Here is a 13,178-nt window from a genome sequence, read left to right as displayed (position 1 = left end):
ACTAAAAAGTAAATTTAAGAGAAAACAGTTTTTATTCAGCATTCTAAAATATCATGATAAAATTAAGCAATTTTGCCACATTTACTTAATTTTCTCACAGATTATAAAACCATATTTTATTGTTAATTTTACCAAATTATTACCAAAGCACTACAGTATATTTACTGTAGTGCTTTACCGATCTTTTTGGTGTTCTCTTATAGAACCAAAAGCACGATAAATTTTTCTATTTTCTAGTAGTTTGGGCCACAATTTTTTTCTCAGTATAACATTATTGAATAACTATTTTTTTTTCAAAGTTACACATTTCAATGTTACCCATGTATACAATGTTCAGTTACACATTCAAATGAGTTTAGAGTTTAGAACGTTTTATAAAATGTATGATTAAAGCAAAAAAATCATAAACAAAATGTTTTAAATACGCAATACACAAACTCTGAAGAATAAAATTCTCCGATTTATTTTTTTCCTGTCCCCATCATTTCAACAGCAAACTCAGTGAACATTATTTCTTTGATAGTGAAGCTTATTTTGCCTTAAAAAAATAAAGAGTTCTTCAGTTCTTTGAAGAGTGAGCGACAAACATTTAAGGTAAAGTTTTCTTTTTGTTCGGTTATAAAAAAATTAAGTTTTTTGTCCCACTTTAATCTTATTCTCCATCTAAATGAAATTTTAAAAAAAGTGTTAGATTTCAGATATGCTCCAGGAGAACTTTATGATTGGATATTGCTTAAATTAATGTTGGCTGTCATTTATATAACCAGCTTCATTTACAAAGAATGACGTGCATTTAAACTTTCTTTTATAGAACTAGAATAAGTCAATTTTATTTTACAAGCTTAAATCAAATAGAAAACATCAATCAATTAATTTTATAATATTACAATTGATTTTTAGAACATTACAGTTACGCTAACATTACTCATTTTCACATCCCTTTGCTTTTCTGCAAATCATAGAATATAATCGTATTTTCCATTTATACACTTAAAAAATCGTCTACGTTGCATTAGTTACGATGAAACAGATAGATAAATTTATCATTATAACCACGTCATGTTTTTTTTTCTTTAAAAAATTCCTCAAAAACTTTTCTTAAATATTTTCCTGATTAAAAATAGAATATTACGCTAATAATACTTTCAGTACATTTTATTATAAAATGAACTAAAAACAAAAAAATTAAAAAATTTCATTTCACAACTTTAAATAACTGAAATATGCGTTAAAATCTTCATAACACTATAACTCAGAGGGAAAAAATGGACTTCATGAAAAAGATGGTTAATGATTGTTCGGTACTTTTCATGCTGGTAAAAGTTTTTTATTAATTTTTGTTGCATCAATTAATCCAAAAAAGGGATCTGCAAAACATCTGTGAACAGCTAATTAATATATCATTAGCAATAGCTGAATATTTTTAATAACTAATAAGATTTTTTTTACACCCGTCGTTGAACAGCAGACCCAATTTTGGGTTTAGGACAACTAATGTTCAACTCCGTAGCCATATAATTTTGAACCAACCCAGAAGACGAAGAAACTCCTGGATCAGTACCCAAGAGGTATTGATTTATTATACGAACATGGAGGACTTTGCGACTAGACAGATTTAACATGCATCATTCACCATTTAGTACACGGGGACTCTTCGGCCGGTCTGGGATCGAACTCACGAACTCCTGGACATGGGCCGAGTGCCCTACCAACCAGACTATCCCGGCCCAACTATGAAGGCTTATGCTAATTTTTACTATAGTATAAATGTTTAGTTTTTTTAGAATGCTGAAACTATAACTTTTTACATTTAAATTTCAGAAATTCACGCATACTTTTTTCATTAAAAATGTAATTAATCAAATTCTTAACAATAAAATAAAGAGTTCGTCTGTCAATCTCGCTCTTAACTCAAGAACAATTTATGCTAGCAGCCTGAAATTCATACAATTGGTGGAAGGGGTAATTTCAGTCGCGTTGTTCTAAGATTTCAATTACATCTTTCGAATGAGACATTTGAAAAAAAGAATTCTTTTCATCCCTTGCCCATTCTTGAATGCCATCTAGCCATTGTTTTAAATTAAACTGTAGATAATTCTAATTTATCCGATATTATAAACCATAGCATCAAGGATGTCAACTAGCTTATAGCTTTCATTAAAAATCAAAAGAATTCATTGCTTGTTCTTAAATATTTGATTGGGTATTTGCAACTCAAGAAGAAGTGAAGTCATGTCAGATAAACTTAAATGAACTTTAATAGATTACGTCACTGAATTAGTACTCCTAAAATTATCTGAAACCAAGTGTTTATTCTGCTATTGCGTTTACAACATGTTTTAATAAAACTAAATAATTTAATATCAGCAATAAATAAAATAAAGTAAATTGTGCTCAAAGACAAAAATGATGAAAATTCGTTTCAGAAATTCAGTATTAATATGTTTCAGAAAAACGAAAAAAATCTCCATGCTATTTTTGACGTCAAAAATGCTTGATTAATTTTGGTAACGGCTACTATTGAAATAAAAAAAATAATTTGTTTAATATAACGCGAAATTAATTATGAATTTATACTTTTTCGTTTAGAAGAAGCATAATCGCCATGCTACTATTGACGCCAATAACAATTAATTAATTTTAGAAACAGATACTATTTGAAACAAACAAATTAGTCATGAGCTGAAAAGCAAAACTAATCCAGAAATGGTTCTAGTTAGTTTAGAAGGAAGCTTAAAAAATATTATACTCTAATTGATATCAATGATGCTTAAGAAATGTTTGTAAGAAGTACTAATTGAAACGAAGCAAAAAATGAGCTATATTCCAGAAAATTCATTAAAAATTGGTACTGTTTCGTTCAAGAGAAAAGTAAAAAAATCCCTTTATTATTTTTTGATGCCAATAATTTTCGTAATAACGATGAATTTATATAATAAGTACTAATTGGAATAAAAATAATCTATGAACTAAAACACAAAATTAATATAATAATAATAATAATAATAATAATTGAGATATGGTACGAATTCGTTCAGGATAAATGCAAAAAAAAAAAACTCATACTATCATTTACGTTAATAATGCTTTACTAGTTTTGGTAATATGTACTACAGCCTATATGGTAATAGGTCCAGTTTTAATAGGCACCAAATATACTAATATAGGAACAAAGTATTATATGGGTGATTCTCACGAAACATGGCAATTCACTGCCCCTTGCTCCAAGATCTAATACTATAATACTAAAAGAACTTTCTTTAAAAAAAAATTATAAATAGCATTGCTGTTAGCATTTTAAAATGACTTTACACTAGCATTGACTGTTTTGTATACTTAAAAAATTTAATTGAATATGAATATGTCATTTTCCTGGCATGTCCCAAACAATATTTCCTATAATAACTAGCTTCAAAACTTCCCATACATTTTTCAAAATCTAATTTTTTTTATCTTATACTATGTAAGCATTTGTAGAATATAAGCAGAGGGTATTGTTTACTAAAACTTCGTTTAAAATGATTTTTTCTGTCAATAATTTGTTTGTCCCATGAAAATCTGTCATTTTCCTGGCTACTTTTATTTAGTAATTTATAACCAAAATAGATAACACCAGGAATCAGTACCTTATGTTAATAGATTGATTAGATACCCTTCTATCTGAACATGTCTGGTTGCATGAATAAAGAACCAATTTTCTGGCTAAAAATCTATTTAAAAAATTTTTTCAAGGTGAGCAGGTTTCTATGCTGTCATTTTCCTGGCTTCTTGAAATCATTAATAACAAAAACTACATAGATTTATCTGAGTTATTTTAAGAAATACTGTAGTTTTCTGCAGAATATAAACGTCTTCGGCGAAAATATTAAATTAAAGTAAAGTTATATGCTATAAAATGGCGAATTTGTCATTATTCTGACTGTCATTTTCTTGGCTTATGAATACCAGGACAATGAAGTGTTACCAGAAATTCTTTTTAACTGCTAATACTGTAAAGAGGGAAAGCAAATATTAACCTAATACCAAGTTTATGTATGATTGTAATATGCTTGGATGTAATCAAAGTTATTTATTTATTTAATGATTGATTATTATACACAATTTTATTCTGTACATATCAGCAACAAAAAGTTTTTTGTTTCTGTCCACAGTGGATAAAAAGAATTAATTTAAGCAATTTATGGTCCATCTAACATAAAGGCTTAAGTTGAGTTACTTATTATTAACTTAAAATGACTGTTTTTTAAACTTCTAAGCTAATATGTCATTTTCCTGGCATTCAAGATTTGGCGAATTTCTATTTTTTTTTTTCTCGAGCAAATATCAATAAACTACACTGTAGTCTATAAGATATTCATAAGTGTAGCTAAAGAAGTACTGAAAAAAAATTCTAGAATATTTTGAAGTCTTTAAATTTGAAGAAATTTTTTGGTCCGAATTGTCATGTTTCGTAAGAATCACCCATATAAGCCCTTATGGTACCCATTAAAACTGCACCAATACTATGCGTTTCAATATAGATACTGTGGAAAGAGGATTTTTACCACCACTTTGAAATGGAAGAACAGAAGAAAATCGCTTGATAGTAGTAATTTTTTATTATCGTGAGTTGGTCCTAAGCAAGAGCATCAAGCCGAATTATACTAAATATAGTTCATCTTTATTTTGATGACGTAAACAACTAAAAACGTTTTGGGCTTAATCTAATAACGTTTAGCCACTAAAATGGGCAAAAAATAATAAAATAAAATGGGCAGCAAAGAAAGAGAAATTTAAATTATTTTATCTCTATTTCTGTACATGTCTTTCATTTCATTACTGATACATGTCTTTCATTATTGGACATCATTTTGTAGTGTTGCTCTGTACTAATTTTTTGATGATTTATTTTTCGTTTTCACCCCCTTCAAATAACTTCAGCTAGTACGTAATAGTTATAAATTATTATGACGAAATTTTTTTTAAAAATTAATCACAACAGAAAATCATGTCGTATGTTTAAGGGGACACTGGACGTTCAAAATGAAAAAAAAATCCTTCAAAAATCCTTTATTTTGTGTTTGAGATATTAAACAAATTTACACTTTACTAAGTAATAGGTAATAAACCGTGTTTAAATCGGGGCTTTTCTTAAGCAGTTATAAGATTATGAGTCTGTTAAGGTCCATACATCAATATGTAGTTCTCGCTGACAAAGTCGCTTTTCAATGTTCTCATTACTTCTTAAAATTCCTTGCGCATCAGTTTTCGTTTTATTGTGATTAAAAAATATATGAATACTCTTTGATGTGTCTTGCTTAATTCTAAATGCATTTGATTAACTATATTTTTCCTCTCCATCTAACGCAAATGCGTGTTAGTTCCATCAAAAAGTCAAGGCAAATTTCTCCCAATACTTGATCCAGGAGTACCTTTGTCTTCTCGATTGGGTTCAAAATTACAAGGCTACGGAGTTGAATATTTGTAGTCGCGCACCCAAAATTGGGATGACAGTTCAACACTGGCTATAAAATAAAAAATCATAAACTATCTTAATTTAATTTTTTAATAAATGAACAATCCTATTTAAAGCGTGTTTTTTTAAAAAAATTTTGGCGACAAAATAAAAATTTAAGGCCTAGTTACGTTATATTTTTAAACAGTTACCATAACTACTTAAATTTATTTAAATGTCTGTAAAAAAAAGTATTTGGGAAAAATTTATTTAAAAAAATTAAAATTTATTCGCAAGGAAATTTTCAATTACCAACAATTAAAAACTATACTTTTAGCTTTAACTATAAAACTAATCATTATTTTTTTTCTAAAACTTTGAAAAAAGTTTTCTACCAATGCTACCAATATTCTGCTAAAATTTGAAAATGATCGACTAAAAATTGCATTTTTTGCTTTGAACTTCCTTGTTTGCCTTTAATGTTTAACCATTAAGCGTTTATTTATTTTAGACAAGTTTTATATAAATTATTCTACCTAAATTTTAAATAAAATTCCGTTATTCTTTAGTGAAAACTTTAAGATTAAAATCATTTGATTAAATCAAAACATTCAACAATCATATTGTAAAACTATAAGTGCTTTTAAATTTAAGCAAGAATTAAAAAAAAAACTAGCGTAATAACTTGAATTACACGCCTTTAAGAAGTGAAGGAAAAATAATTTATCAAGACATAATTAGAAAATATTACTTCGAGTCAAACAGTTTTGTTGTAAAATAGACATAGCTGTTTTCTATAATATTGCATCTTCTGAATAATATTCGTTTCTAAAATTTTGTGCATTATATAATGAGTAAACATGCAGTTTCCCCATAAAAATAATGAAAAGAATAAACAAAAAAATAAAGAAAAGGATTTTGATTTTAAACTATGACAAAAAAAGAGTATTTTTTAGAATATTTGTGTATTTTTAAACGTATGAAAGTCGCACGTACCCCATTGGGCTAATCTACAGAACCTTGAGAAACATTGAACCGGAATTCAGAAAATGTCTTTAAAACAACACATTTAGAATTTTCGTTCCGAAAATGGGTAAAATAACAGACAGCAGTCCATCCATTTGATTCGATAGTCAACAGAAAGTTATTTATAATCAATTAGTATTTATTACTGCTTTTAAATCTCTTTCCATAGTTAGTTTCTTTTTTGACACATGAAGAAAAATCACTTCAGTAAAATCACAGTACTGTAGTATAATCACATTTTTGATTAAAAAAAAACATAATTCAGATTAATAGAACCAAAACATACGTTAGTTAAGCCGTACATCAAATAATTTTTCCGTTCGCATGCTTATAGTTTTCTGGAAATTCTGGTTTCCAAAAACATAATTCTTATTACTACACATTTATTAAAAAATACTAAACTGAAAAATAAATTGAAAAGCATAAACGAGTTTTATTCCATGCCCAAAGATATCGCAATAAAACTACGAATTTTTAGCACAATTACCACAATATTTTTTTTTTTTTATTTACCTCCAATGAGCTGCACAATCAGTCTTGCCGATGACCTAGCAGACCTAGTGCGTTCTCCAGAAGTGGTATCCACTCTTTCAGGACCACCACAAAGGGGTGAGATACCGTTGGCCAAGTCAATTTGGACATCTAGTTTCCGCCACACTAGATGGCAGCACCGAGACTCTATTTGGATGCTAAAATTCACTAGGAATTTAATTTACCACAATATTAGATAACGATATCTTATTGTTAGTTTTACCAAAATCATTAGCTTTGGTAAAAATTAAAGCCCTTTGGTAAAAATTACTGGGCTTTTTGGAGTTAACTGATCCAGAAACGCGGTAAATGTTACCATATTCTGGTAGTTTTGACCATACTTTTTTCTCAGAACTTTATTTATAATAATCGTATCATTAGCAAGGAAATAAAAACAATGAGGCTGATGAAAAAGTCTTTATTGAAACACAATCAGATACAAATCTGAAACGTTTGAATCCCTTAAATCTTGAGGTCTATTTTATCTTTTCATCCAGTACGTGCTCTGAGATTTCGTAACTTCTTCACGATTTCAGAAAAATCCTTCAAGATGGATTGCGCGTCAGAGAAATAGGTTTGGAAAAGATCTTTCTTCACAGACATGGTCAGTACGACAGAGGCATCTGAATCAGCTATGCACGATGGTGCCAAGACGCAGAAGACTGCTAAAGCTATGAGAATGTGACTGGCTTGCATCTGTAAAAATATTATAAAATTTGGTTAAATTTTTACAAGGATTCTAAAAATATTTCTAAGAGTTAGTCATTACTTAAAATCTGAACAGCCTGTAGTTTTCTTATTCTGCGAAAAGCATTCATAAAAACAATTGTTGTCAGTTTACATACTACAACTACTTACAGTGTAAAACTTTTTGCAATTTGAAAATTGTTGTTCTGGTATCGTGACGTTCAGCCCCATCCAATTCTGTTATTGTTACGAAAATGTTTGCAATAAAAACCTTTTTTCAATAAAGCAAAAATATTGCAACTTAAAACCTTTCATCCGAAAGGGATTAAAAATATTTTTAAAGTTCTTTTGAAAGTATTCCCACTTAGGTTCATAATGACGTTATAGCTGACGTCACACTAGCGATAGGATCAAATTGCATTGTCCTTTAAAACTTCATGACAAGGTGGATTTTAGGTGAGCATACAAGACGTTGCGAAAATAAACCTTATAATTACCTAGATTTAAGATTATATTCACCTTAAGACTAGCTTTATTCAATGATTTTTTTCACGCCTGAAAACCCTAAGAAAACCATGATTTAAGGTTTTTATACAGAAGGTTGCTTTCCAAGGTTTTGGATTAGGGTAATGCGCGTAGAATAGATCAGATTGTCACATATCTCTTTTAAGATTAGAAGGTTTGCACGTAAACCGCATAAAAACCATTTTTAAATTTTACATTAAAGAGTTTTTGCTAAGTGAAAAAAAAACTTATTTTGATATTTGGGTATCCATATAGAAATTTCACATTAGTTTCACATCACAAATATATAGTTTTAAAAGGATACAGATTACATAATATGAAACTATTATTTTTTAATGGTAAACATTCGAAAATAGTATTTTTCTAATACTTTAGATTGCTACTATTAAATTTAAAGTATATAATAAATTTAACCATTTTATAGTTCCGCGTTTTAAAAAAGGATTCGTTTTTTCAGAGTTTTATCTCATCAGTTTTTTATTTTGAATTTTCATTTCTTTCTGTACAAAAACGAAATATGCTATTTAATGTAACTTATTTCTTTGAAAGGTAAAATGTGATTTAATTATTTCCATACTTGGTTTCAGAAAATATTTTCTGACTATGTTACTAAATAGAAAAATGCAAAAACAATTTAATGCTACTCTAAAATATTATGTGCACAGTATTTTTGCTCAATTTTTTGAAGTTCAAAGGTTTTCAGATTTTAAATTTGAAATAGTTTATTTTTAGTATATTTTTTTAGTTTTAGGTTTTCATGTGTTATTAAACTCATGCATCATTTGTTTGTTTACTTAAAAAAATTTATAATATTCTACTTTTTTAGACTCTGCTCATCAATATCCTTAATTGCTTTGCATTTATTTTTGGTTCTTGATGGTGTAAATATTTATAAATATCAATTTAAATACATTTAATTAAAATATTATGATTTTCGCTATTAAGATAGATTTGATTCCAAATTTTAGTTATACAAAATTTAATCATTTCGCTTAGTACCATTGCAACTTCATTGATAAATTTAAATTTTAAATTCTTAACTTATTATCGGTGACTATAAAAACTCATAACTTTACCAATTGTGGTAATTTACCAATAGTATGAAAGGTTAATTTATAATGTTTCTTAAAATATTTAAATAACTACTTCAATTTCATACGATGATTGCACACAGTTTTACACAACATATATTAGAAAAAAAAGCATATCACTTATCAAAAACTAAATATAATTTATTTAATAATTGAGAAAAGTAATTCAATGTGTTTACTATAAAGTGTTGCATAACAAGGTAATATTATTTAATTACTTTATAATAAAACATAGGAACATCTCTTTTTGTTTTAAGTCTTTAATTTTGAATAAGAAAGTTACTATGAATAAAATTGCTACGGTTGTCACTTTTTTAATAAAAAAAGCTGAAATGACAGAATAAGTTTAACACCAATGGTATAACAGTTACAAGTAGTTGAATGATAGCTTCAAAACCTAACTCTGTAATCAAAAGTAGAAGTAAATTGGAGATAAACAAACGATGATTTACAGCTTAAATACAAATACCATTATAATTTTATTAAGTAAAAACTGATGTCAGTTCAAGATTTTAGAATTTTTTTTCGTTAATTAAAAGTATCATCATATTCATCTATCAAATAACAATACAGCGAAAACAGTAAGAAATGATTTTAACTTGTTTAACCATTTATATCCATAACATTATCTTTTTAAGGTGGATAAATAATTAAATACTAATTATTTTAATCTCAAAAAACTTTATTTAGCAAACTAAAAAGTTACAATTATTATTAAGATTAAAATTTCCAGGCTGGATTCCTAATTAGCAAATTTCATGGATACATTTCATATTAACTGCACGAGTTTTCTACTATTAGCATAAGATTCGTAACATTTTTTAAATTTTTCGACAGAAATTAAAGAGTTTCAACACCGTTTAAACCTGAAGTACGCTTAGTTTTCTTTTCAAACTTTTTATTAGTAACTTTATTTAATTTTTATCTAACTTCGCTTTTCAATAGAATTTCGTATCCCGGTCTTCAATTCTCGGCGGGACAAACTCTGTACAGATACTACATACCTACGATAAACAGGTTGTGAAATACTATTATCTTGGGGTATTATCATTCGTTTCTTTTATGAATAGGTTTACCTTTAATCTTTTGCTTACGGCTGGTGCAATATGTGGACCACATGCAATGGTACAAATAGTACATCGTAAACAAAATGTTAATCCATATTACATGAATGAATCATACTTTGAGTGAGTTGCGTACGATATTACAAACACGCTCTATGACATAAAATACATTTGAAACAAAAAAATTTTACTGTACAATGGTTGAATAGAATATGATTTATGTAATTAATATGACACTGCACACAGCGCTTTCTATGAGAAATATTATCCACACTGGTCAAGCATAATGATGCATTCTAGACTGCAGTGTAAGGTTAATTTTAACGTCAGCAACAACCTTAATCACAAAGCCCAACAAGGCTTATAAAGGACTAGCAAATAAACCATGTAAGCTTGAAACAATTTTAAATTTAACTATGATAGTTTACGCGCTATGTGGTTCGTTTCGTATTAAACTTGCTTAAATAACACTTTTATTTTTTCCAAGTTTGACTCGACCTTTACAAAACAATTCTAAAAAAACCTTCTGAAATCAAGGAGGAATAGAAAACGTTCAAACAGAGGATAAATTCACCATCTCAAGGTGTATTTTAGATTTTATGACCATTTCTGAAACAAGGTTTATTTGCGCAACTGTCTTTAACGCTTTAAAAGTAAATGTTGGCCTGATCATTAAGTTTGCCACACAAACAAAATGCAGCATTTGACAGCCTGAACAAAGCTAAAATGAAAAAAGGCAAAAGCAAGGTTCGCAATAAAAGATAAAATATGAGATTTTTTCAAAGATATTTCTGCTTTTATTCAATGTTTAAGGAAAAAGGCTTGACAAGCTAATGTTTCTTTTAAGTTGGAAAAAAATTTATTAATCAACCTTTCTATGCCAACCAAATGAAAATATTAATATTCAATGTCAATGTTAATATTCTATGCCAATTGCTATAAAATTTCATGTAATATGAAGTTTCAAAAAAGTCACATATGCGAAGAAATTGAAATAATTTAAAGAACAAGATCTTAAACATTATCAAATTAATTTAACTTCAAAATCAGCTATAAAACAGCTATCGTACTATAAATTCGAATAAAAAAAATTATTTTTGAAGGAATATTTTCTAAGTTAACGTTTAAGGAAACTGTACCAATTAAAAGAATTTCTTTAAAAAAAAATTCTCAACTCCCCGTTTCTTATTAACATAAATTTAGGTTTTATCTTACCTTAGTTGTTGGTTTGTATTTCGTTCTAAAGTAAATGAAGGAATATTATACTACGGTAATCTTTTATACTTCGGCATGGTTTGACCTTCGAAAACAGCATAATTTGATCTCAGCAATCATTACATCTCAAATTTTGCAGAAAATATGCTGACTGATATATTTTAATGAAACTTAGCAAAAAAACAAACTCATTTTGACGTGAATCACGGTATTAAAAATGTAGAAAATCAGAAAAATATAAAAAATTAATGAAATATTTCTCTAACTGAAGTTCGATGCAATAGATAAAACAGGTTATTACTTGATGTTGTTTGAAAACCTTAATTAGAGTTCCATTGAGTTTCGTATCATTCTTTTTAAATAGTTGCATTCCTTGAATAATTTCTGTATACAGATGCATAAAAAGAAGGAAATGACTCTAAACTGTTACCAATCGTATTACTCGACTAGCCAGCACAATTTCATAGTGCACGTCATATAAACTTCATGGATAGAGATTTATTATATAGAGATTATTATAGAGATTTTGTATCGTTCGCGTTACGGTAAATGTAACTCTAACCTTATGTTCTAACCCTGCCACTGCGATTTGTAAGTAAATTTTCCCACATTCGCAGTAAAGGTCAAATAGCATAAGTTGTTTTGCATAGCGCATACGGAAATTAATTACGCTATGCAAAACCTCGTTAACGATGCTTATAGAGTTCGAATTACTATTAGAAATATTAAAACGCATTGCTAAAACCCTACTATGATGCCAAGTTGAGTTATTAGAGAAATTTTGAATCGAGTTTGCTTTACTTTAACCGTAAGAGAAATTTATGTTTAATAGCTTTATTAATTTTAAAACTCATTGCTAAAATCTTACTATGATGCCAAGTTGAGTTATTAGAGAAATTTTGAATCGAGTTTGCTTTACTTTAACCGTTAGAGAACTTTATGTTTAATAGCTTTATTAATATTGAAACTCATTGCTAAAACCTTACTATGATACCTAGTTGAGTTATTAGAGAAATTTTGAATCGAGTTTGCTTTACTTTAACCGTTAGAGAACTTTATGTTTAATAGCTTTATTAATATTGAAACTCATTGCTAAAACCTTACTATGATACCTAGTTGAGTTATTAGAGAAATTTTGAATCGAGTTTGCTTTACTTTAATTGTTAGAGAAATTTATGTTTAATAGCTTTATTAATTTTATATTCTAACTGGTAATTCTGCGGTTTGTAAGCGAATTTTTGCGCATGAGCTCTAAATTAAAGGACACGATACAAGTGGTAGGAAAACGTGGTTTAATTAAAGAACTGTTTTTTTTTTTAAAGAAAGTTTTCATGACATTATGGTTTAACGTCCTGATGTTGTTAAGTTTGGAATCGATTTTTCTGTGAGTGTAAAGTTAACTCAAACATCAGGCTATTTTTCTCCTTTGTGTTAATTTATACTTAATATTTAAGCGAAATTAATGATTAGTATTTTATAGAAAATTTAATCTAGTAATTTAATTCAATTCAATTTATCTTGTTAACTATTGATTCAAGATATTTTTCGGTAACAATGAGGTTGAGTATGTTATGTTTCATATAAGACTGTTATAACGGTTTTTTA

General features: G+C 27.9%; 1 long non-coding RNA gene across 1 annotated transcript; it reads right to left on the bottom strand.

Annotated features, from left to right (window-relative positions):
- Positions 1 to 7,395: 7,395 nt before the first annotated feature.
- On the bottom strand, positions 7,396 to 11,692 carry LOC107450443 (uncharacterized). Its single transcript, XR_001584921.4, has 2 exons — positions 11,574 to 11,692; positions 7,396 to 7,687 (listed from the first exon to the last, which is right to left on the bottom strand). It is a non-coding gene; the product is annotated as an uncharacterized LOC107450443 (long non-coding RNA).
- Positions 11,693 to 13,178: the final 1,486 nt, after the last annotated feature.

Source organism: Parasteatoda tepidariorum, chromosome 10 (assembly GCF_982258835.1).
Source record: "Parasteatoda tepidariorum strain Cologne lab strain chromosome 10, Ptep-v5.0, whole genome shotgun sequence".
Taxonomy (NCBI): domain Eukaryota; kingdom Metazoa; phylum Arthropoda; class Arachnida; order Araneae; family Theridiidae; genus Parasteatoda; species Parasteatoda tepidariorum.
The sequence above is the reverse complement of the archived record's forward strand: the minus strand, read 5'-3'. Positions and strand labels throughout refer to the sequence as shown.